The 23,554-nt window shown below is 44.3% G+C and overlaps 1 protein-coding gene across 8 annotated transcripts in view; it reads left to right on the top strand.

Moving 5' to 3' along the window:
* The window catches only part of lrrc31 (leucine rich repeat containing 31), a 300,889-nt gene that overhangs the window by 59,282 nt on the left and 218,053 nt on the right, over positions 1-23,554 (top strand). For 7 of the 8 annotated variants that reach the window (XR_012098467.1, XM_073041761.1, XM_073041766.1 and 4 more), the window contains exon 1: positions 13,983-14,115. The exons of the other annotated variant lie outside the window; for it this stretch is intronic. The gene's annotated coding sequence lies outside the window, so the exon portion shown is untranslated. Of the gene's footprint in view, positions 1-13,982; positions 14,116-23,554 lie in introns of those variants that run through there. 8 annotated transcript variants of the gene reach the window in all.

The raw sequence follows: 23,554 nt of genomic DNA, 5'->3' as shown, positions 1-23,554 counted from the left end.
AGGGCTCTATTAAGGATACAACCATTCCAGCCTCATTACTTACACCCCTGGCATTCATTGTTAGCTTTCTCTCTTTGAGTATTTCAGGTTTCAAAGGCATATGCCAATTTGTAACCACATGAGGCCATTTAGCCCATTCATTCTGTACCCCATGACATACCATCATCTCCATCACCTGCACTTATGCCATTTAATCCTTCCTGTCTTTGTCCTTTTGTAGAACTTGCTTTTTTACTTTAATGCAATAAACAGTATGCTAGAGCAACTCACTGTGTCAAGCAGCATCTGTGAGAGGAAAGGAATTGTTAATGTTTTGGCTTGTACCTTCTTTTTGTTCTCTTGGTACTTCTATCTTTATACAGAACTGTACAAAAATCTTAGGTACATAAACATAGCTAAGACTTTTGCACCCGTATTCATTTGCATTGTGCTGCATTAGTTTTATATATCCCATTGTACTGCAGCGCCAAAAAGAAACAAATTTCATGATATATATGAGTGATGATAAATCTGATTCTGATATGGGTCTCCATTCTGGATTGAGATGAGAAGGGGGCAGGGAGAAGGGAGTCATGGTTGAGAAAAGGGAAAGGGAGAGGGGGGAGAGTGGTAAGGCACCAGAGAGACATTCTATAATGATCGATAAACCAATTGTTTGGAATCAAATGATCTTTTCTGGTGTCTCAGGTCTAGGCATATCTGCACCCATGCCACCCCTACCCCTGACACACCTTCTGTGCTCCCTGTCCTACACCCTTTCTGTGGCGCACCACCCCTCACCATTCTCAACATCCTTTGCTCCCACCAGATTTACAAACACTTTCTCTACACCATGTTCACAAATACAATACTATGTAAAAGTCTTAGGCACCCTAGCTATATGTACATGCCTAAGAATTTTGCAGAAGCTGTATCTTTACAAGGAGCACTGCCACCAGAAAGTAGCATCCATCATCAAGGACCCCCACCATCCAGGCCATACTCTCTTCTTGTTGCTGCCTTGGGTTGGGCAGTCCAAGAGCTTTAGGTACCACAACACTGGGTTGTTGTGGTACTTAAAGAATATAAAGGTAGTATATGAACATATAAATAATTTGATAACAAATTTACTTTGACTTTAAATAACCTCCCTTTTTATTTTGTAACTTAAAATGTTTAAATTCAAACCTTTCACAGTTTTAATGGATTCATTAATGTGAAATACAAACTGAATCTGGGAAAAAAATTGTAAATGCTGGAAATCATAACAGCAGAAAATGCTGGAAGCACAACAGATCAGATAGTGTCTGTGCAGACAGAAAGAGAATTTATGCTTTAGGTTACAGATCCTTCATCTGATGAGTTTCATTGACTGAACAGTTCTGAATACAGACCCATTACAGGCAAGTAAGATTAGTGTAAGTAGGTAAAAAAAATCAGCATTAATATAATGGACTGAATGGTCTGTTTCTGTGTTCACCCTATGAAGGGATTCCACTCTAAAATATGAATAGTTCCTTTGTTCACAGATGGCGTCTGAAACACTGAGTGCTTCTAACTTGTTCTACTTTACTTCACTCAACAGAAAGAGGCATAAACTAGTATAATCCATACTCGTCAACATTATGTGCTGTGCCATAACATGTAGGTAATCATGACCATGATTATCCTTGGCAAATTTTTCTGCAGAAGTGGTTTGCCATTGCCTTCTTTACAAGATGGGTGACCCCAGCCATTATCAATACTCTTCAGAGATTGTCTGCCTGGCGTCAGTTGTTGTATAACCAGGACTTGTGATATGCACCAGCTGCTCATACAACCTTCCACCACCTTCTCTCATGGCTTCATGTTGCCCTGATAGGTGGGGGGGGGGGGAGTGGGTCTAAGCAGGTGCTACACCTTGCTGAGGGTGAATCTAAGCTAAAAGATGCAATACAGTTCAGCTTGTAGAAATTAATCTTTATCTATAAACATTTTCCAATATTTTGGTATAATCATTGCCTTATTGCTGGAATAAACCTAAAAGGTAAGCACTGAGAATAGTGAAAACCCTCTTGACTACAGATGGCAAAAATCGGCTAGTCCGGGGACCAATTGTGGCGATTGAAGCCCAAAGGCCAATCTCAGGTCCAGATGTTGAAGCTTGACGGCTGAATCCTGAAGACTGGAGATCGGAGGCCTTTCCTGGAGTTGGAGGAATGCTTGTGTGTGTGGGTGGGGGAAGGGAGGGAAAGTGCTTGCATTTCTTTTGTTTTGTTGCTTGTTCTTTTCCATTCTATTGTGTTCTGTGCTGTTCTACTGAGCACTGGGGTCATGTTACTGTATGCTGGAGCCAGAATGTGTAATGACACTTGCAGACTTCTCACAGCACATCCCTAGGTGTATTGTTGTTAATGCAAATGACACATTTCACTGTTTTAATGTAAACATGGTAAATGAAACTGAATCTGAACAACTATTGCAAATCACTGTGATTAAGGTTTAAAATTTAAGTCATGAGAAATGTTACTTTGAATCTTTAATCCTCAGCATGAAATAATTTGTGAGCTCCTGCTCTGAAAAACTTTGATAGAAATTTCTAAGCTTTGAAATCCTATGGGAAAATTAATCAAGGCCTGTGTGGATGAGTGTGTACCTTCGAGAACATATCTAGAACAAAAGCCATGGATGAACCAAGAGATTTGTAGTCTGCTGAGGGTATGATCTGTGGAAGTCAAGACTGGTGATCCAGAGTTATACAAGAAGTCCAGGTACGATCTACGGAACAGTATTTTAGGAGTAAAAAAAAGCAATTCCGATTGAAGTTACGGACAGAATTGGATCATGTCAGCTTCTTGCAGGGTTTGCATGTCATTATCTCCTACAAGATTAAACCTAACATCATGAATGATTGAGATTCATCACTCCCAGATGAGCTCAATGTCTTTTATGTACGCTTTGAAAAGAAGAATAAAACAATACCTGTGTGAATCCCTGCAGTGTCTGGTGACCCTGAGATTTCTGTCTCAGAAGCTGACACCTGAACATCTTTCATGAGGAAGAACCCTTGCAAGGCATCAAGCCCAGATGGTGTGCCTGGTAGGGATCTGAAACCTGTGTCAACCAACTGGCAAGAGTGTTCAAGGACATCTCCAATCAGAGGTTTGTAGTCAGAGGTTCCCACTTGCTTCAAAAGTGAACCAATTGTGAAAGTGTCCAACAAGAGCAGGGTGAGCTGCCTTAATGGCTATCACCAACTTGCACTCACAACTACTGTGATGAAGTACTTTGAGAAGTTGGTCATGGCCAGAATCAACTCCTGCCTAAGCAAGGACCTGGACCATTGCAATTTCCCATTCACCGCAATAGATCTGCAGTGGATTCAATTTCACAGCTCTCCACTCGGCCTTGGATCACCTGGACAATAGCAATACCTACATACATTAGGCTGCTGTTTATTGATTACATCTCAATATTCATCACCATCATAGCCTCAATAGTAATCAACAAGCTCCAAACCTGTGCTTCTATACCTCTCTCCCCAAATGAATCCCTGACCTCCTTACCAGGAGACCACATGCATTTCAGAAATAGCATCTCTTCCTCAAAGACATTCAGTAGTGGTGCACCTCAGGGATGTGTACTTAGCCCACTGCTCTACACTCTCCACACCCAGAATGTGCAGCTAGGCACAGCTCAAACACTATCAATAAATCTGCCGATGGCACAATTATTGTTGGCAGAATTTCATATTGTGACAAGAAGGTGTACAGGAATGAGATCAGCTGTTGAGTGGTGTCAAAACAACAACCTTGCACTCAATGTCAGTAAGACCAAGGGAATGATTGTAGACTAAGAAGGGAAAGTCAAGGGAACACACACACCAATGTTGTGGTCCATGTAGGGACCAATGACGTGGGTAGGATGAGTGAGGGGGTCCTGCGTAGGGAGTTCAGGGAGTTAGAGGTGCGAAGCTGAAGAGCAGGACCTCCAGGGTAACAATCTCAGGATTGCTACCTGTGCCACGTGCGAGTGAGGCAAGGAACAGAAGGATTATAAAGATTAATACGTGGCTGAGAGGATGGTGCAGGAGGGAGGGCTTCAGGTTTGTAGATAATTGGGCTTTGTTCCAGGGAAGGTGGGATCTGTTCCGAAGGGACGGTTTACACCTGAACTGGAGCGGTACTAACATTCTTGCAGGGAAGTTTGCTAGTGCTTCTTCGGGGGGGTTTAAACTAAATTTGCAGGGGGCGGGGATCCAGAATGTGAGAGAGGATAGCGAGAGGAAGAATAAAGGACAGGTGGGGACTACACGGTTCCGGAATATTAAGTGTGTAGTAGAGGAAGGTGGGGCGGAACAAGTGATAAGGAGGACTCATGTACAGAGGGATGGTCTGACGGAACATGGAGTTAAATGTGTTGAAAGAATAAGTAAATTTAGGAAGGACAACAAAATTCTAGGGGTGTATAGCCCGATGGGAGTTCGGGGAGCTGGGTTAAGCACAATAGGCAGCGATTCAAACAGAGAGAGGAGAAATGGGTTAAAAATTCTATATCTGAATGCACGAAGTGTCAGAAATAAGGCGGATGAGCTTGAAGCCCAGGTGCGAATGGGTAACTATGATGTTGTTGGGATAACAGAGACATGGCTGCAGGGAGATCAGACCTGGGAAATGAATGTACAAGGGTATACGTGCTATCGTAGGGACAGAAATGTGGGCAGAGGGGGTGGGGTGGCCCTGTTGGTGAGGAATGAAATTCAGTCCTTTGCAAGGGGGGACATAGGGTCAGGAGAAGTAGAGTCTGTGTGGATAGAACTGAGGAACAGTAAGGGCAAAAGGACCCAAATGGGTGTTGTCTACAGGCCACCAAACAGTGGCATGGATATTGGGTGCAAGTTGAATAGGGAGTTAACATTGGCATGTGGCAAAGGTAATGTCGCAGTAGTTATGGGGGATTTCAACATGCAGGTGAACTGGGAGAATCAGGTTGGTGCAGGACCACAGGATAGGGAGTTTGTAGAGTGCCTACGGGATGCATTCTTGGAACAGCTTGTACGAGAGCCGACCAGGGACAAGACTATTCTGGATCTAGTGTTATGTAATGAACAGGATTTGATAAGCGATCTTGCAGTAAAGGAGCCATTAGGAGGTAGTGATCATAATATGATAAGCTTTTATCTGCAATTTGAGAAGGATAAGGGCAGATCGGAGGTGTCAGTGTTGCAGATGAACAGGGGAAACTATGGAGCCATGAGGGAGGAGCTGGCCAAAGTTGACTGGACAGATAGCCTGGCAGAAAAGACAGTGGAACAGCAATGGCAGGTATTCTTGGGAATAATGCATAAGGTGCAAAATCAGTTCATCCCCCAGAGAAGGAAGGATTCAAAGGAGGGAAAGGGGCCACAGTGGTTGACAAAGGAAGTCAGAGATTGCATAGCATTAAAAAAAAGGAAATATGACAGAGCTAAGGTGAGTGGGAGGACAGATGATTGGGAAGTTTTTAAGGAACAACAGAACTTAACTAAAAAGACAATATGGGGAGAAAAAATGAGGTACGAACGCAAACTAGCCAGGAATATAAAGGAAGATAGCAAAAGCTTTTTTAGGTATATGAAGAGAAAGAAGATAGTTAAGAACAATGTTGGGCCCTTGAAGAATGAATTGGGTGAAGTTGTTATGGGAAACAGAGAAATGGCAGAAGAATTTAATGAGTACTTTAGATCTGTTTTCACTAAGGAAGACACAAGCAATCTCCCAGATGTATGGATGGGCCAAGGACATAGGGTAACAGAGGAAATGAAACAGATTGACATTCGGAAGGAAACGGTGATGAGAAGACTGATGGGACTGAAGGCTGACAAATCCCCAGGTCCAGATGGTCTGCACCCTAGGGTACTAAAGGAGGTGGCCCTGGAAATTGTGGATGCATTGGTAATCATTTTCCAATGTTCCTTAGATTCAGGATCAGTTCCTGAGGATTGGAGAATGGCTAATTTTATCCCACTTTTTAAGAAAGGAGGGAGGGAGAAAACAGAGAACTATCGACCTGTCAGCCTGACATCGGTGGTGGGAAAGATGCTAGAGTCCATTATTAAGGATGAAATAGTGGCATATCTAGATAGCAGTGATAGGATTGGGCCGAGCCAGCATGGATTTACCGAAGGTAAATCATACTTGACTAATCTGTTGGAGTTTTTCGAGGATGTAACTAGGAAGTTAGACGGGGGAGATCCAGTGGATGTAGTGTACCTCGATTTTCAGAAGGCATTTGATAAGGTCCCACATAGAAGATTGGTGGGTAAAATCAAAGCTCAGGGCATTGGGGGGAAGGCATTGACATGGATAGAAAACTGGTTGGCAGATAGAAAGCAAAGGGTAGCGGTGAATGGGTGTTTCTCGGAATGGCAGGTGGTGACTAGTGGGGTGCCACAGGGCTCGGTATTGGGACCACAGCTCTTTACCATTTACGTTAACGATTTGGATGAAGGCATAGAAAATAACATCAGCAAATTTGCTGATGATATTAAGCTGGGTGGCAGTGTGACATGTGATGAGGATGTTAGGAGAATTCAGGGTGACTTGGATAGGCTGGGTGAGTGGGCAGATACTTGGCAGATGGCGTTTAATGTGAATAAGTGTGAGGTTATCCACTTTGGGAGTAAGAACAGGAAGGCAGATTATTATCTGAATGGTGTAGAGTTGGGTAAGGGAGAAATACAAAGAGATCTCGGAGTCCTTGTTCATCAGTCACTGAAGGTGAATGGGCAAGTGCAGCAGGCAGTGAAGAAGGCTAATGGAATGTTGGCCTTTATTACAAAGGGAATTGAGTACAAGAGCAAGGAAATCCTCTTGCATTTGTACAGAGCCCTGGTGAGACCACACCTGGAGTATTGTGTACAGTTTTGGTCTCCAGGGTTAAGGAAGGACATCCTGGCTGTAGAGGAAGTGCAGCGTAGATTCACGAGGTTAATTCCTGGGATGTCTGGACTGTCTTACGCAGAGAGGTTAGAAAGACTGGGCTTGTACATGCTGGAATTAAGGAGATTGAGAGGGGATCTGATTGAAACATATAAGATTATTAAGGGAGTGGACAAGATAGAGGCAGGAAATATGTTCCAGATGCTGGGAGAGTCCAGTACCAGAGGGCATAGTTTGAGAATAAGGGGTAGGTCATTTAGGACAGAGTTAAGGAAAAACTTCTTCTCCCAGAGAGTTGTGGGGGTCTGGAATGCACTGCCTCGGAAGGTAGTGGAGGCCAATTCTCTGGATGCTTTCAAGAAGGAGCTAGATAGGTATCTTATGGATAGGGGAATCAAGGGATATGGGGATAAGGCAGGAACCGGGTATTGATAGTAGTTGATCAGCCATGATCTCAAAATGGCGGTGCAGGCTCGAAGGGCTGAATGGTCTACTTCTGCACCTATTGTCTATTGTCATTGAGGGATCAGCAGTGGAAAGGGTGAGCAGTTTCAAGTTCCTGGGTGTCAACATCTCTTAAAATCTATCCTGTACTCAATATATTGACGCAATTACAAAGAACACACAATAGCAGCTATATTTCATCAGGAATTTGAGGAGACTTGGTGTGTCACCAAAGACACTCACAAATTTCTACAGATTTACCATAGAGAGCATTCTAACTGGTTGCATTTCAATCTGGTATGGAAGGGCCACTGCATAGGATCAGAAAAAGCTACAGAAAGTTGCTCCATCATGGACACTAGCCTCCCCAGCATCGAGGATATCTTTAAAAGGTGATGCCTCAAAAAGGTGGCATCCATCATTCAGGACCCCATCACCCATGACATGCACTCTTCTCATTGCTACCATCAAGGAGGAGGTACAGGAGCCTAAAGACACACACTCATGGTTTCAGGAACAGTGTCTTCCCCTCTACTATCAGATTTCAGAATGGATAATAAACCCATGAACACTACCTCACTCAGCCACACTCAGGTTGGAGGAACAACACCTTATATACTGGCTGGGTAGCCTCCAACCTGATGGCATGAACATTGACTTCTCTAACTTCCGTTAATGCCCCTCCTCCCCTCCTTACCCCATCCCTGATATATTTAGTTTTTTCCCCCCCTCCTTTTTTTCTCTCTTTCTGCCCATCACTCTGCCTGTTCTCCATCTCCCTCTGGTGCTCCCCTCCCCCTTTCTTTCTCCCGTCCCATGATCCTTTCCCTTCTCCAGCTCTGTATCCCTTTTGCCAATCACCCTTCCGGCTCTCAGCTCCACCCCACCCCCTCCGGTCTTCTCCTATCATTTCACATTTTCCCCTCCCCCTCCTACTTTCAGTTAGTCCTGACGAAGAGTCTCGGCCTGAAACGTCGACAGTGCTTCTCCCTATAGATCAGGGGTGTCAAACTCATTTTAGGTCATGGGCTGGATTGAGCAAAATGCAGCTTCATGCGGGCCGGATCAGTCGGACGCGTGCGAACGCAGCTTTCGTTGCCTCCGTTTTTTCAGCCTGCTCTCATGTGTCTCAGTCTCTGCTATAACTACAAAGTGTTTCACTTTACAAATTCCGTTTCTTATGAAGAAGACTGCCGAGCAAGACTGCCGAATAAACACGAAAAACCCTGAAAACCTGGTACCTGAATAAACTCAGCATTAGCCATATCATACGCCATAGGCGCTTCGATTACTGGGGCCAGCTTTAATAGTAATTAGATATTATCTCGCGGGCCAAAGATAATTCCACCGCGGGCCGGATTTGGCCCGCGGGCCTTGAGTTTGACATATATGCTATAGATGCTGCCTGACCTGCTGCGTTCCACCAGCATTTTGTGTGTGTTGCTATAATTTGGGTGTAGGTCAATGGTAGTAGGCAGTCTGAATTGGCATGGATTGGATGGGCTGAAGGGCCTGTTTTTGGCTCTCTATAGCTCTGTGACCCCGTATTGTGTATGTGTAAGCTACGTTTCTGGAAAAGTTTCATTACAGAGTCCTCACTCATCTGGCTTGAGTGCAAACCATCTTGTCTGTAGTAAGTAGAGGTGTCTCTGGTGGTCTCACTTCAAGGGTCTCCCTTAACTACAACTGCCCCAGACTATCCTTGCGTACTGTGACTTCCACAGCTATCCAGATGGAAATTGAGGTATTGCTCTTCCAAACCGACAGTTGCCACACTATGGCAGTAGAGGAGGCCATGGACCAACATGTTGGAATGGGAATGTGGATTGCAATAAAAATGGACAGTCATCAGGTCATCAGGAAATCCTAGCTGTTGTGGATGGAATGAGGATGCCCAACAAGCTGGATCCCCAAATTGACATTGGGTCTCATTGATGCAGAGGAGGCTGCATCAGGAGGACCAGATATAGTAGATGACCCTTTCAGATACCCACATGAAGTGTTTCCTCACCTGGAAGGATTGTTTTGGCTCTGAATGGAGGTGAGGGATGAGGTGAATGGGCAGGTGTAACATTTCTTCCACTTGCTGGGTTAAGTGCCAGGAAGAAGATTATTGGGGAGGAATGAATGAACAAGGGAATCATGGAGAGAGCAATCTTTGTGGAAAGTAGAGAGTTGGGGAGTGGGGAGTTAAAGTTGCGTTTGGTAGTAAGATCCCATTGAAGATGCTGGAATTTGAGGGGAATGGCGTGGTGGCTGCGGAGGCTCATGGGTGCTAGGTGAGGACAAGGGGAACTCCATCCCTTTTATGGCAGTGAAAGGACAGTGTGAGGGTAGATTTCTGGGGAATGGAGGAAATGCAGATGAGGGCAGTATAAATAGTGAAGGAAGAGAAACCTTGTTCTTTGAAGAAGGAGGACATCTCTGATACTCTTGAAAGAAAAGCCTCAACTTAAGAACAGATGCGTCAGAGCCTAAGGAACTGAGAAAAGGTAATGGTATTTTTACAGGTGACAGGGTGGAAGAGGTACAGCCAAGGTAGCCATGTAATTGTTCATCCTTTGTGCCTTTTGTGCGATCTCAAGATTGCTAGATATTGAGAATATCAAGATACTGAGAATATCAAGTCGTCTCACTGACGACTTTTGGCAGTGGAGCTGGACTTGTTGCGTATCACGTTGCTGGCAGCTACAGTCACTAAGGAGGAAGGCTTCAGCAACATGGAGATGGTGCACAGTCCAACAAACTGTGCAGATGATTGTTTTGGACGTTTTTCTTGTGATCACAAGACTGTTGGACATTGGTAATGAGGAGTATTGCAAGTCTGGTTCACTGGTTCATTGGTGAGACCGATGGCAGGAGAGCTGAGTGGCCTCAGATGTTGCACAGACCAGATGTTCATGCCTGTTGCAGCCACCTAAGGAAGAAGAAACTGGAGTTGATGTGGGAGAGAGCTGTCGGCACAACATGGAGGGCTGAAGGGCCTGTACTGTGCTGTAGTGTTCTATGGTTCCATGGAGTCCGTGCCTGGCTGAGGATTGGCTCCTCCCATTGGTGCTTTAGAGTGTGATGAGGACTGCTTTACAGAGGTGAAACGGGGACACCTCTTTTTCACTTATTAGGGAAAGACTGAGACTGTGGTATGTCAAATTACCGGGTGAACGAGCGGTCTTTGGGGTACTGCAAGTCTGTGTCCTTGTTGATACTTGCTGCATGCTTGAGTGCTCGGTGGAGGGTGCAGATACTTTTTTGCTAATAGGGGAGGGGGGGTCGTCGCTTTCCTGCTGCTTATGTGTGGGAGGCTGGGGAGGCTTTGGGGTTCTAACATTTAACTGCCATTCATTTGTTGGGACACTCCTCTATTTTTGTGGATGTTTGCAAAGAAAAAGGATTCAGGATGTATGTTGTATACATTTCTCTGACATTAAATGTACCTATTGAAACCATCAACCCACAGGCCATGAGAACCAGAGATTTGGGCTATATATATGTTTTTGTTACTGTATATTTTATTTCTGCTATCGTTGCTAGATGTGCTGTAGCTGCGCTGTAGCTGCGTGCTGTTGGTACTGTGTTTTGCACCTGGGCCCTGGTGCAGGTTTCCTGTACATAGGAAAGATATAAATAAGATGATGCTGAGACTGGAGGACTGGAGTTATAAGGAAAGACTGAATAGGTTAGAACTTTATTCCCTGGCACATAGAAGATCGAAGAGAGATTTGATAGAGGTATACAAAATTATCAGGGGTATAGATAAGGTAAATGCAAACAGGCTTTATCCACTGAGGTTGGGTGAGACTACAACTAGATGTCATGGGTTAAGGGTGAAAGGTGACATTTTTAGAGGGAAATTTCTTCAGCAGATGGTGGTGAGATTATGGAACGAGCTGCTTGTGCAAGTGATGGATGTGATTTTGATTTCAACATTTAAGAGAAGTTTGGATAGGTACTTGAATGGTAGGGGTATGGAATGCTATAATTTGGGTGCAAGTCAATGGTACTAGGCAGGTTAGATTGTTTGGCATAGACTGGATGGGCGCTTGGCTGTATTCATGAGTATGGAGAATGACAATTAAACTTAAACTTGAAACTCGGAATATCTGGAACCACCCGAGGAGGTGGTTGGGGGGTGGGGGTGTACAATGGCAATATTTAAGAGGATTAAATAACCCTAACCCTATCTGAATAGGTACATAGAAGGGAAGGACTCAGGTAATGGACTCAGGTACTGGGACTAGCAGGGAGCTGTAGTCAGCATGAACCACATGTGCTGAAGGGCCTTTTTCTATGCTTTATTACTGGTCATGGGCCTCCAGACCAATACGCAATCTACCACTGAACCAATTAGTTATCTCTCCCTGAACCCTTTATAGAACCTTCCACACTAGCCCACTAGCATCATTTATTAGTCTTATGTTCAGACTTTTCAGGGTTTCTAGATGAGATTATTATCCCCATATCTTTAAAATCACAGAATAAATCTCTTCTAATAACTCAATCCTTCTTAAATCTCTCATGAGGCTTTTTAATGGGAAGTCAAAACTGCCCATCGCATCATCAGCACCAGCCTACCTGCCATCAAGGACATATATTACGAAAGGTGCAGGGAAAAGGGCCAGTAACATCATGAAGGATCTCACCCACCCTGCTCATGGACTGTTTGTCCCACTCCCAACAGGGAGGAGGCTATGTAGCATCCACACTAGGACAACCAGACACAAAAACCGTTACTTCCCCAAGTAGATCAACACTTCCACCCACTAACCCACCCTTCCACACCCCCAACTACCACTACTTTATCATTTCCTGTCAGAGTCTGCTCCAGTGCCTAGCATCAATTTTTAGGCACACATTCAATCTTTGTATAACAGACAGACAGAGAGACAGACATACTTTATTGATTCTGAGGGAAATTGGTTTTCATTACAGTCGCACCAACCAAGAATAGTGTAGAAATATAGCAATATAAAGCCATAAATAATTAAATAATAATAGGTAAATTATGCCAAGTGGAAATAAGTCCAGGACTAGCCTATTGGCTCAGGGTGTCTGACACTCCGAGGGAGGAGTTGTAAAGTTTGATGGCCACAGGCAGGAATGACTTCCTATGACGCTCAGTGTTGCATCTTGGTGGAATGGGTCTATGGCTGAATGTACTCCTGCGCCTAACCAGTACATTATGGAGTGGATGGGAGACATTGTCCAAGATGGCATGCAACTTGGACAGCATCCTCTTTTCAGACACCACCGTCAGAGAGTCCAGTTCCACCCCCACAACATCACTGGCCTTACGAATGAGTTTGTTGATTCTGTTGATGTCTGCTACCATCAGCCTGCTGCCCCAGCACACAACAGCAAACATGATAGCACTGGCCACCACAGACTCATAGAACATCCTCAGCATCGTCCGGCAGATGTTAAAGGACCTCAGTCTCCTCAGGAAGTAGAAAGGACTCTGACCCTTCTTGTAGACAGCCCCAGTGTTCTTTAACCAGTCCAGTTTATTGTCAATTCGTATCCCCAGGTATATGTAATCCTCCACCATGTCCACACTGACCCCTTGGATGGAAACAGGGGTCACCGGTGCCTTAGCCCTCCTCAGGTCCACCACTAGCTCCTTAGTCTTTTTCACATTAAGCTGCAGATGATTCTGCTCACACCATGTGACAAAGTTTCCCACCGTCCTCATCCCACTCCAGACCTCTCTCATGTTGTTCTGCTGGAGTTTCCACTCAAGCTTCCTCCTATACCTGTCTTTAGCCTCCCCGATCTTGGCTTTCAGGTCCCTCTGTATTGTCCTCAGCTCCTCCCTATTTCCATCTCTAAATGCCCTCTTTTTAGCGTTCAGGATGTCCTTAATGTCCTTTGTTACCCATGGCTTGTTATTTGAATAACAAAGGACAGTTCTTGCTGGAACATTGCAGTCCACACAGAAGTTGATGTAACCAGTGATGCACTCTGTGAGCCCATCAATGTCCTCTCCATGTGGCTCACAGAGTGCCTGCCAGTCTGTCACCTCAAAACAACTGTGGAGTGCCTCATAAGCCTCCCCCGACCATTTCCTCACTGTCCTCGAGGTTGCAGGTTTACTCTTCACCAGAGGCGTGTAGCAGGGTTTGAGATGCACCAGGTTGTGATCTGACCTTCCCAGTGGGGGGAGGGGAGAGGAGCTGTATGCATCCTTAACGTTAGCATACATCAAGTCCAGGGTCCTCTCCCCTCTGGTTGTACAGCTCACATACTGCGTGAAGTTGGGCAGTGTTCTAGCCATGGAAACATAAGGTATCTTATAAGGTATCTTACATATTTATATTTATTGTGTTTTATTGTTATTATGTTCTTTAACTTATTCTTTTTGTGTGTGCTGTATCAGTTCTGGAGTAACAATCATTTTGTTCTCCTTTACACTTGTGTACTGGAAATTACATTAAACTATCTTCAATCTTTAAGAAATTTTATTGTAAGGTTTAGCCTGTCAATGTTTTAAAGTGATAGGAGATAAGGAAGTTGGTCGGACTGGGATCAATTTAAAGAGAAGCAAAGTCTTGATAAGATTCCAGTGAGAATGGGGTTAGTTTAATTAGTCGCTGATGTCGATTGTTCTCTGCAGGGATCCTTAGTTAATACACCTCATTACTCAGCGCGCTGCTTCCTGGGAGATATTGCAAGTCTGTAGTGATCTGCGACCAAAACCAAATCCCAGGCTTGGTGGTCCCGGTCCGGCTCAAGTTTCGCCCGGGATCTTCGGTTCCAGCTGCTCAGCTTCCTGGGAGAGACGAAAGGAACTAATCCGGTAGGATCGCGCTCCCGATCTGGGTTTCTGATTCACTTTCGTTTAGTTAGTTAAAGAGGGAGAAGGAAGAGTTCCTCCTTGAATGTTTATATAGTGAGGTGTACAGGGTTGTACTGGCTACCGTTTCCAACTCGGACAAATCTTGTTCTTTGGGCTGGTGTGTGGGAGGTGTAAACATCCTGGGCTCACTTAGGAACAATTAACATAGCCAACAAATAAAGTTAGCTGACGAGTTGATTAAAAAAAAATTGTCAGTGCTTTTCTTTCGAATTAGGGACAATACTTCGAGGAGGCAGGGACTAGATGGGCCGAGGGGCATGTTTTTGTGCTGTATTTTTCAATGACTATGACAATGAGGCTGTGCCACTTTGTTGTCTCGAATGGAAACTAGCTATTTAAACAAAAAAGGTTTGGATGAAAATGACCTGTGGGAGAAGCAAGGGTTAACGAACAGACACCAAATCTGTATCTGAGCCTAAGTCAGAACGTGCAGCGTCCACTCGACACGGCAGATTCCTGCACTGAAACATGGTTCGGGCCCTTCGGCCCTACTAATCTAGTCCGACCACGGTGTTGGTTCCAAATTGAGTTATAGATAAATTTTTATGGCACAGTACTGAAGTAGGAAGTGGAAAATTAGCCAAACAACAAACAGTCTATCCCGACGCATTTCGAATCATAGTCGCAGACATTTAAACCCGGCTTTTTTGAAGAAATCCCTGCTCAATTACTGTTAGTATATAACCTGTAGCACTAGAAGTCCCAAGACATTAGACTAAGATAAGACCATAAAATAAAGGAGCAGAATTAGACCTTTGGCTCATCGAGTCTGCTCCGCCATTTCATAGAACATAGAAATCTACAGCACATTACAGGCCCTTCAGCCCACAAAGGTGTGCTGACCATGTAATCCACTCTAGAAGTTGCCCCAAATTTCCCTATGGCACGGCCCTCTATTTTTCTAAGTTCCATGTACCTATCTAAGAGTCTCTTAAAAGACCCCATTGTGTCAGCCTCTACCACTGTCGCTGGGCAGTGCATTCCTTGCACCCACCACGCTCTGTGTGGAAAAAACGTACCTCTGACATTCCCCTTGTACCTACTTCCAAACACTTTAAAACTATGCCCCCTTGTCTCAGCCATTTCAGCTCTGGGAAAAAGCCTCTGGCTATTCGCACAAACAATGCCTCTCATCATCTTGTACACCTCTATCAGGTCACCTCTCATCCTCCCTTGCTCCAAGGAGAAAAGGCCAAGTTCACTCAACCTATTCTCATTAGCCTGCTCCCCAAACCAGGCAACATCCTTGTAAATCTCCTCTGCACCCTTTCTATGGTTTCCACATTCTTTCTATAGTGGGGTGACCAGAATTGAACACAGTACTTCAAGTGGGGTCTTACTAAGGTCTTGTATAGCTGTAACATTACCTCATGGCTCTTGAACTCAGTCCCCTGGTTGATGAAGGCCAATATGCCATATGTCTTAACAATAGTGTCAGCCTGAGCAACAGCTTTGAGTGTCCCATGGATATGGACTCCAAGATCCCTCTGATCCTCCACATTGCCAAGAGTCTTAGCATTAATATTATACTCTGTCTTCAAATTTGACCTACCGAAATGAACCACTTCACACATCTGGGTTGAAGACTATCTGCCATTTTTCATCCTGGTTATGCATCCTATTGATGTCCCACTGTAACCTCTGACAACCCCCCAGCCCCCCTGGCTGGCTATCCATCCCATAGGAAGATGATGGTTCCTTTCAGTCAGTTAGTGGGGTTTGATTTGAGGATACTATACTCCTCATAAAGGAACAGTGTGTGCCTGAATGGATTTTAGTTGAGTAGGGGGTTGCACAGGTCCAGACCCACCCTCTCGACATCCCCTCCCGGATCCAGTGGCATGGTGGGGTCCAAGATGGCTTGGGGAAATTCTGTTGCAGTGAATGGCCAGACCAAGCTTCAATGTAAGGGATGCCCTTTTCGCACTTCACAGCACGTGTTTGCCAGATGGCTGTTGACCCTATGAGAGGGTTCATCCGCCCTTTGACAGGTCTTGTTTTTCGTCCTGCAGGGTGTTTAGCCACCCTCCTCACCAGACTCCTGACTGGGAGATCTCAGTCAGTCCGGATCGGGAGCAGCATCTCCAACACCATCACACTGAGCACGGGGGCCCCCCAGGGCTGTGTGCTCACTCCACTGCTGTTCACTTTGCTGACCCACGACTGTGCAGCAATTTACAACTGGACCCACATCATCAAATTTGCCGATGACACGACTGTGGTGGGTCTCATCAACAAGAACGACGAGTCAGCATACAGAGAGGAGGTGCAGCGGCTAATAGACTGGTGCAGAGCCAACAATCTGTCTTTGAATGTGAGCAAAACAAAAGAGATGATTGTTGACTTCAGGAGGGCATGGAGTGACCACTCCTGCTGAACATTGACGGCTCCTCCATTGAGATCGTTAAGAGCACCAACTTTCTTGGTGTTCACCTGGCAGAGAATCTCACCTGATCCCTCAACACCAGCTCCATAGCCAAGAAAGTCCAGCAGCGTCTCCACTTTCTCCGAAGGCTGAGAAAAGTCCATCTCCCAACCCCCCCATCCTCAGCACATTCTACTGAGGATGTATTGAGAGCATCCTGAGCAGCTGCATCACTGCCTGGTTCGGGAATTGCACCATCTCAGATTGTAAGACCCTGCAGCGGATAGTGAGGTCAGCTGAGAAGATCATCGGGGTCTCTCTTGCCGCTATAACGGACATTTACACCACACGCTGCACCTGTAAAGCTAACAGTATTGTGAAGGACCCCATGCACCCCTCACACAAGCTCTTCTCCCTCCTGCCATCTGGCAAAAGGTACTGAAGCATTCGGGCTCTCATGACCAGACTGTGCAACATTTTCTCCCCCCAAGCCATCAGACTCCTCAATACTCAGAGTCTAGACTGACATCCACATCATTTATTATTATATTGTAATTTGTCCTCTGCCTATTGTCTTGTTTATTAATTATTGTACTGCCCTACACTGTTTTGTGCACTTTATGTAGTCCTGTGCAGGTCTGTATTCTAGTGCAGTTTTAATGTTGTTTTTACGTAGTCTAGTGTAGCCTTGTGCTGTCTCACATAGTCTAATGTAGTTTTGTGTTGTTTCATGTAGCACCAGGGTCCTGGTGGAACGTTGTTTCATTTTTACTGTATATTGTACCAGCAGTTTATGGTCAAAATGACAATAAACTTGACTTGACTTGACCAGGCAAGCCTGGTGGGGGAGCCGGTTTAGTCGCTGACCACCTGACCATGCGACAGGTAGTACTGGGTTACATGGTACCAGTAGCACTCAGACGAGTGACCTGACAACCCTCCAGACTATCCACAACACCCCCAACCTTTGTGTCATCAGCAAACTTATTAACCCACCCTTCTACTTCCTCATCCAGGGCATTTATAAAAATCACCAAGAGAAGGGGTCCCAGAACAGATCCCTATGGAACACCACTGGTTACCGTCCTCCATGCAGAATACAAACCATCTACACCCACCCTCTGCCTTGTGTGGGCAAGCCAATTCTGGATCCACTAAGCAAGATCTCCTTGGATCCCATGCCTCTTTCTGAAGGATCCTTGCATGGGGAATGTTATCATATGCCTTCTGTAATCTATATATACTAAATCCACTGCTCTACCTTTATCAATGTGTGTTGTACCATCCTCAAAAAATTCAATCAGGTTCGTAAGACTTGACTGGCCCTTGACTAAGCTATGTTGACTATCCCTAATCAGATTATGTCTCTCCAAATGCTCATAAATCCTGCCTCTCAGGATCTTCTCCAACAGAAAGCAAAGTGTAATTGTAGACAGGTCATATTCTGCATGGAGGTCGGTGACCAGTGGAGTGCCTCAGGGATTTGTTCTGGAACCCTTACTCTTTGTGATTTTTATAAATGACGTGATGAGGAAGTGGAGAAATGGGTTAGTAAGTTTGCTGATGACACAAAGGTTGGAGGTGTTGTTGATAGTATGGAAGGCTGTCAGAGGTTGCAGTGGGACATTTATAGGATGCAAAACTGGGCTGAGAAGTGGCAGATGGAGTTCAACCCAGAAGTATGAAGTGGTTCATTTTGGTAGCTCAAATATGATGGCAGAATATAGTATTAGTGGTAAGACTCTTGGCAGTGTAGAGGATCAGAGGGATCTTGGGGTCCGAGTCCATAGGATGCTCAAAGCAGCTGTGCAGTTTGACTCTGTGGTTGAGAAGGCATACAATGTATTGGCTTTCAACAATCGTGGAATTGAATTTAGGAGCCGAGAGGTAATGTTGCAGCTATATAGGACCCTGGTCAGACCCCACTTGAAGTACTGTGCTCAGTTCTGGTCGCCTCACTACAGGAAGGGTGTGGAAGCCATAGAAAGGGTGCAGAGGAGATTTACAAGGATGTTGCTCTTGTAATTTCCTGGGTTATCTCTGCTCCCTCTCTTGAACAAGGGAACAATGTTTGCAACCTTGCAATCTACTGGTACATCTGTCCCGATTGATGACGCAAAGATCATCGCCAGAGGCTCAGCTCTTTCTTCCCTCACTTCCCGCAGTAGCCTGGGGTATATCTTGTCCGGTCCCAGTGACTTATCTAACTTAATATCTTTCAAAAGTGCCAGCACATCCTCTTTCTTAATGTCTATACACTCAAGCGTTTCATTCTGCTGTAAGTCATCCCCACAATTGCCAAGGTCCTTTTCCCTGGTGAATACTGAAGCGAAGTATTCATTAAGTACCTCAGCTACTTCCTCCAACTCCATATACACGTTTACACTATCGCGCCTGATTGGTCCTGTTCTCACATGGCTCATCCTCTTGCTCTTCACATACTTGTAGAATGTCTTGGTGTTTTCCTTAACCCTGCTCACCAAGGCGTTCTTATGGTCCGTTCTAACTCTCCTAACTTCATTCTTGAGTTCCTTTCTGGCACGCTTGTCATTTTCTAAAGCTTTAACAGTACCTAGTTTCATAAGCTTTTCTTCTTAACTAGATTTTCTACATCCTTTTTACACCGTGGTTCTTTTACCCTACCATCCTTTCTCTACCTCATTGGAACATACCTATGTAGAACGCCATGCAAATGTACGTTTCTGCCGTGCATTTCCCTGAGAACATCTGCTCCCAGTTTATGTTCCCAAGTTCCTGCCCAAAAACATCATATTTCCCCTGACCCCAATTAAATGTTTTCCCAAATTGTCTGCTCCTATATCTCCAGTGTTATGGTAAAGGAGATAGAGTTGTGATCACTACAAAGTTCTCTCCCACCGAGAGATCTGACACCTGACCAGGTTCATTTCCCAATACCAGATCAAGTACAGCCTCTCCTCTAGTTAGTTTTTCAGCATATTGCATCAGGAAACCAACCTGAACGCACCTAACAAACTCCACCCCATCCAAACCCTTTGCTCTGAGGAGATGTCAGTCAATACTAGGGAAGTTAAAATCACCCATCACAACAAGCCTATTATTATTGCATTGTTCCAAAATCTGCCTCCCTATCTGCTCCTCTAAGTCTCTGTTATTATTGGGGTGTTTATAAAAAGCACCCAAAGTTCTTGCCCCCTTCCTGTTTGTGACTTCCACCCACAATGACTCAGTGGACAATCCCTCCATGAATTCCTCCTTTTTTGCAGCCGTGATACCTTCCCTGATTAACAATGCCACTCGCCCACCTCTTTTGCTTCCCTCCCTGTCCTTTTGAAATATCTAAAATCTGACACACTCAGCAGCCATTCCTGCCTTTGAGATATCCAAGTGTCTGTAATGGCCATAACGTCATAGTTCCACGTATTGATCTAAGTTCTTTTGCCTTGCTTAGGATACTCATTGCATTAAAATAGACTCATCTCAAACCATCTGGCTGAGTGAATATTTGCTCTAGTTCAGGTCACCTCTTTCCAAGAAAAGGTTCCAATGATTCAAGAACTTGAAACCCTGTCCCCTGGATGATATAACCATAAAACAGGTACAGCATGGAAACAGGCCATCTCGGCCCTTTTAGTCCATGCCGAACGCTTACTCTCACTTAGTCCCACTAACCCGCACTGAGCCCATAACCCTCCATTCCTTTCCTGTCCATATACCTATCCAATTTTACTTTAAATGACAATACCAAACCTGCCTCTACCACTTCTACTGGAAGATCGTTCCACACAGCTACCACTCTCTGAATAAAGAAATTCCCCCTCGTGTTACCCTTAAACTTTTGCCCCCTACCTCTCAACTCATGTCCTCTTGTTTGAATCTCCCCTACTCTCAATGGAAAAAGCTTATCCTCGTCAACTCTATCTATCCCCCTCATAATTTTAAATACCTCTATCATGTCCCCCCCAACCTTCTACGCGCCAAAGAATAAAGACCTAACTTGTTCAATCTTTTCCTGTAACTTGGGTGCTGAAACCCAGTTAACATTCTAGTAAATCTTCTCTGTACTCTCTCTATTTTGTTGACATCTTTCCTATAATTCGGTGACCAGATCTGTACACAATACTCCAAATTCGGCCTCATCAATACCTTGTACAATTTTAATATTACATACCAACTCCTATACTCGATGCTCTGATTTATAAAGGCCAGCATAACAAAAACTTTCTTCACCACCCTATCCACATGAGATTCCACCTTCAGGGAACTATGCACCATTATTCCTCGATCACTCTGTTCTACTGCATTCTTCAATGCCCTACCATTTACCATGTATGTCCTGTTTGGATTATTCCTACCAAAACGTAGCACCTCACTCTTATCAGCATTAAACTCCATCTGCCATCATTCAGCCCACTCTTCTAACTGGCCTAAATCTCTCTGCAAACTTTGAAAACCCACTTCATTATCCACAATGCCACCTATCTTAGTATTATCTGCATACTTACTAATCCAATTTACCACCCCATCATCCAGATCATTAATGTATATGACAAACACCACTGGACCCAGTACAGATCCCTGAGGCACACCACTAGTCACCGGCCTCCAACCTGACAAACAGTTATCCACCTCTACTCTCTGGCATCTCCCATCCAGCCACTGTTGAATCCATTTTACTACTTCAATATTAATACCTAACGATTGAACCTTCCTAACTAACCTTCCGTGTGGGACCTTGTCAAAGGCCTTACTGAAGTCCATATAGACAACATCCACTGCTTTACTGTCGTCAATTTTCCTAGTAACTTCTTCAAAAAATTCAGTAAAATTTGTCAAACATGACCTTCCATGCACAAATCCATGTTGACTGTTCCTAATCAGACCCTGTCTGTCCAGATAATTATATATACCATCTCTAAGAATACTTTCCGTTAATTTACCCACCACTGACATCAAACTTACAGGCCTATAATTGCTAGGTTTACTCTCAGAACCCTTTTTAAACAATGGAACAACATGAGCAATACACCAATCCTCTGGCACCATCCCTGTTTCTAATGACATTTGAAATATTTCTGTCAGAGCCCCTGCTATTTCTACACTAACTTCCCTCAAGGTCCTAGGGAATATCCTGTCAGGATCCAGTGATTTATCCACTTTTATATTCCTTAAAGGAGCCAGTACTTCCTCCTCTTTAATCATCATAGTTTCTGTAACTTCCCTACTTGTTTCCCTTATCTTATGCAATTCAATATCCTTCTCCTTAGTGAATACTGAAGAAAAGAAATTGTTCAAAATCTCCCCCAGCTCTTTTGGCTCCAACATAGCTGTCCACTCTGATTCTCTAAGGGACCAATTTTATCCCTCACTATCCTTTTGCTATTAATATAACTGTAGAAACCCTTTGGATTTATTTTCACCTTATTTGCCAAAGCAATCTTGTATCTTTTAGCTTTTCTAATTTCTTTCTTAAGATTCTTTTTACATTCTTTATATTCCTCGAGCACCTCATTTACTCCATGCTGCCTATATTTATTGTAGATATCTTTCTTTTTCTGAACCAAGTTTCCAATATCCCTTGAAAACCATGGCTCTCTCAAACTTTTAACCTTTCCTTTCAACTTAACAGGAACATAAAGATTCTGCACCCTCAAAATTTAACCTTTAAATGACCTCTATTTCTCTATTACATCCTTCCCTTAAAACAAATAGTCCCAATCCACTCCTTCTAAATCCTTTTGCATCTCCTCAAAGTTAGCCTTTCTCCAATCAAAAATCTCAACCCTGGGTCCAGTCCTATCCTTCTCCATAATTATATTGAAACTAATGGCATTGTGATCACTGGACCCGAAGTGTTCCCCAACACATACCTCCGTCACCTGACCTATCTCATTCCCTAACACTGATCCAACACTGCCCCTTCTCTAGTTGGTACCCCTATGTATTGCTGCAAAAAACTATCCTGCACACATTTTACAAACTCTAAACCATCCAGCCCTTTTAAAGTATGAGTTTCCCATGTGCGGAAAATTAAAATCTCCCACAATCACAACCCTGTGCTTACTACAAATATCTACTATCTCCTTGCAAATTTGCTCCTCCAATTCTTGCTCCCCATTAGGTGGTCTATAATACACCACCATAAGTGTTACTACACCTTTTCCATTCCTCAATTCCACCCAAATAGTCTCCCTAGACGAGCCCTCTAATCTATCCTGCCAAAGTACTGCTGTAATATTTTTCTGACAAGCAGTGCAACACCTCCCCCTCTTGTCCTTCCGATTCTATCACACCTGAAGCAATGAAATCCAGGAATATTTACTTGCCAATCACACCCCTTCTGCCACCATGTTTCACTAATAGCTACAACATCATATTTCCAGGTATCAATCCATGCTCTGACCTCATCCACCTTTCTTACTATGCTCCTAGCATTAAAATTAATGCATTTAAGAAATTCTCTACCTCTTACTCTCTGTTTATCACTAATGGTGCAAACAACTTTACTATCTTTTTAAACACAAAGTACACTGCGGATGCTGTGGTCAAATCAAGATGTACAAAAAAGCTGGATGAACTCAGCAGGTCAGGCAGCATCCATTGAAAGGAGCAGTCAACAGATGCTACCCGACCTGCTGAGTTCATCCAGCTTTTTTGTACGTCTTGATTTTACTTTCTTTTTCTTCCTTCTCCCGTACACCTGTTCCTACACTCTGGTTCCCCTCCCCCCTTGTAACTAGTTTAAATCCACTGGAGCCTCTCTAGCAAACCTACCTGTCCCCCCTCCCGTTCAGATGTAAACCTTCCCACCGGAACAGGTCCCACCTTCCGTGGAAAACTGCCCAATTATCTATAATTCTGAAGCCCTCCCTCCTGCACCATGTCTTCAGCCACATGTTGATCTGCACTATCTTACTATTTCTAAACCCACCTGCACGTGGCACTGGTAGCAATCCTGAGATTGCTATCCTGGAGGTCCTGTCCTTTAACTTGGTACCTAACTCCCTAAACTGACCTTTCAGGGGACTTCCGGTA

This window comes from Hemitrygon akajei, chromosome 3 (genome assembly GCF_048418815.1).
Source record: "Hemitrygon akajei chromosome 3, sHemAka1.3, whole genome shotgun sequence".
Taxonomy (NCBI): domain Eukaryota; kingdom Metazoa; phylum Chordata; class Chondrichthyes; order Myliobatiformes; family Dasyatidae; genus Hemitrygon; species Hemitrygon akajei.
Note: the sequence above shows the minus strand (reverse complement) of the source record. Positions and strands in the feature narration are given on the sequence as shown.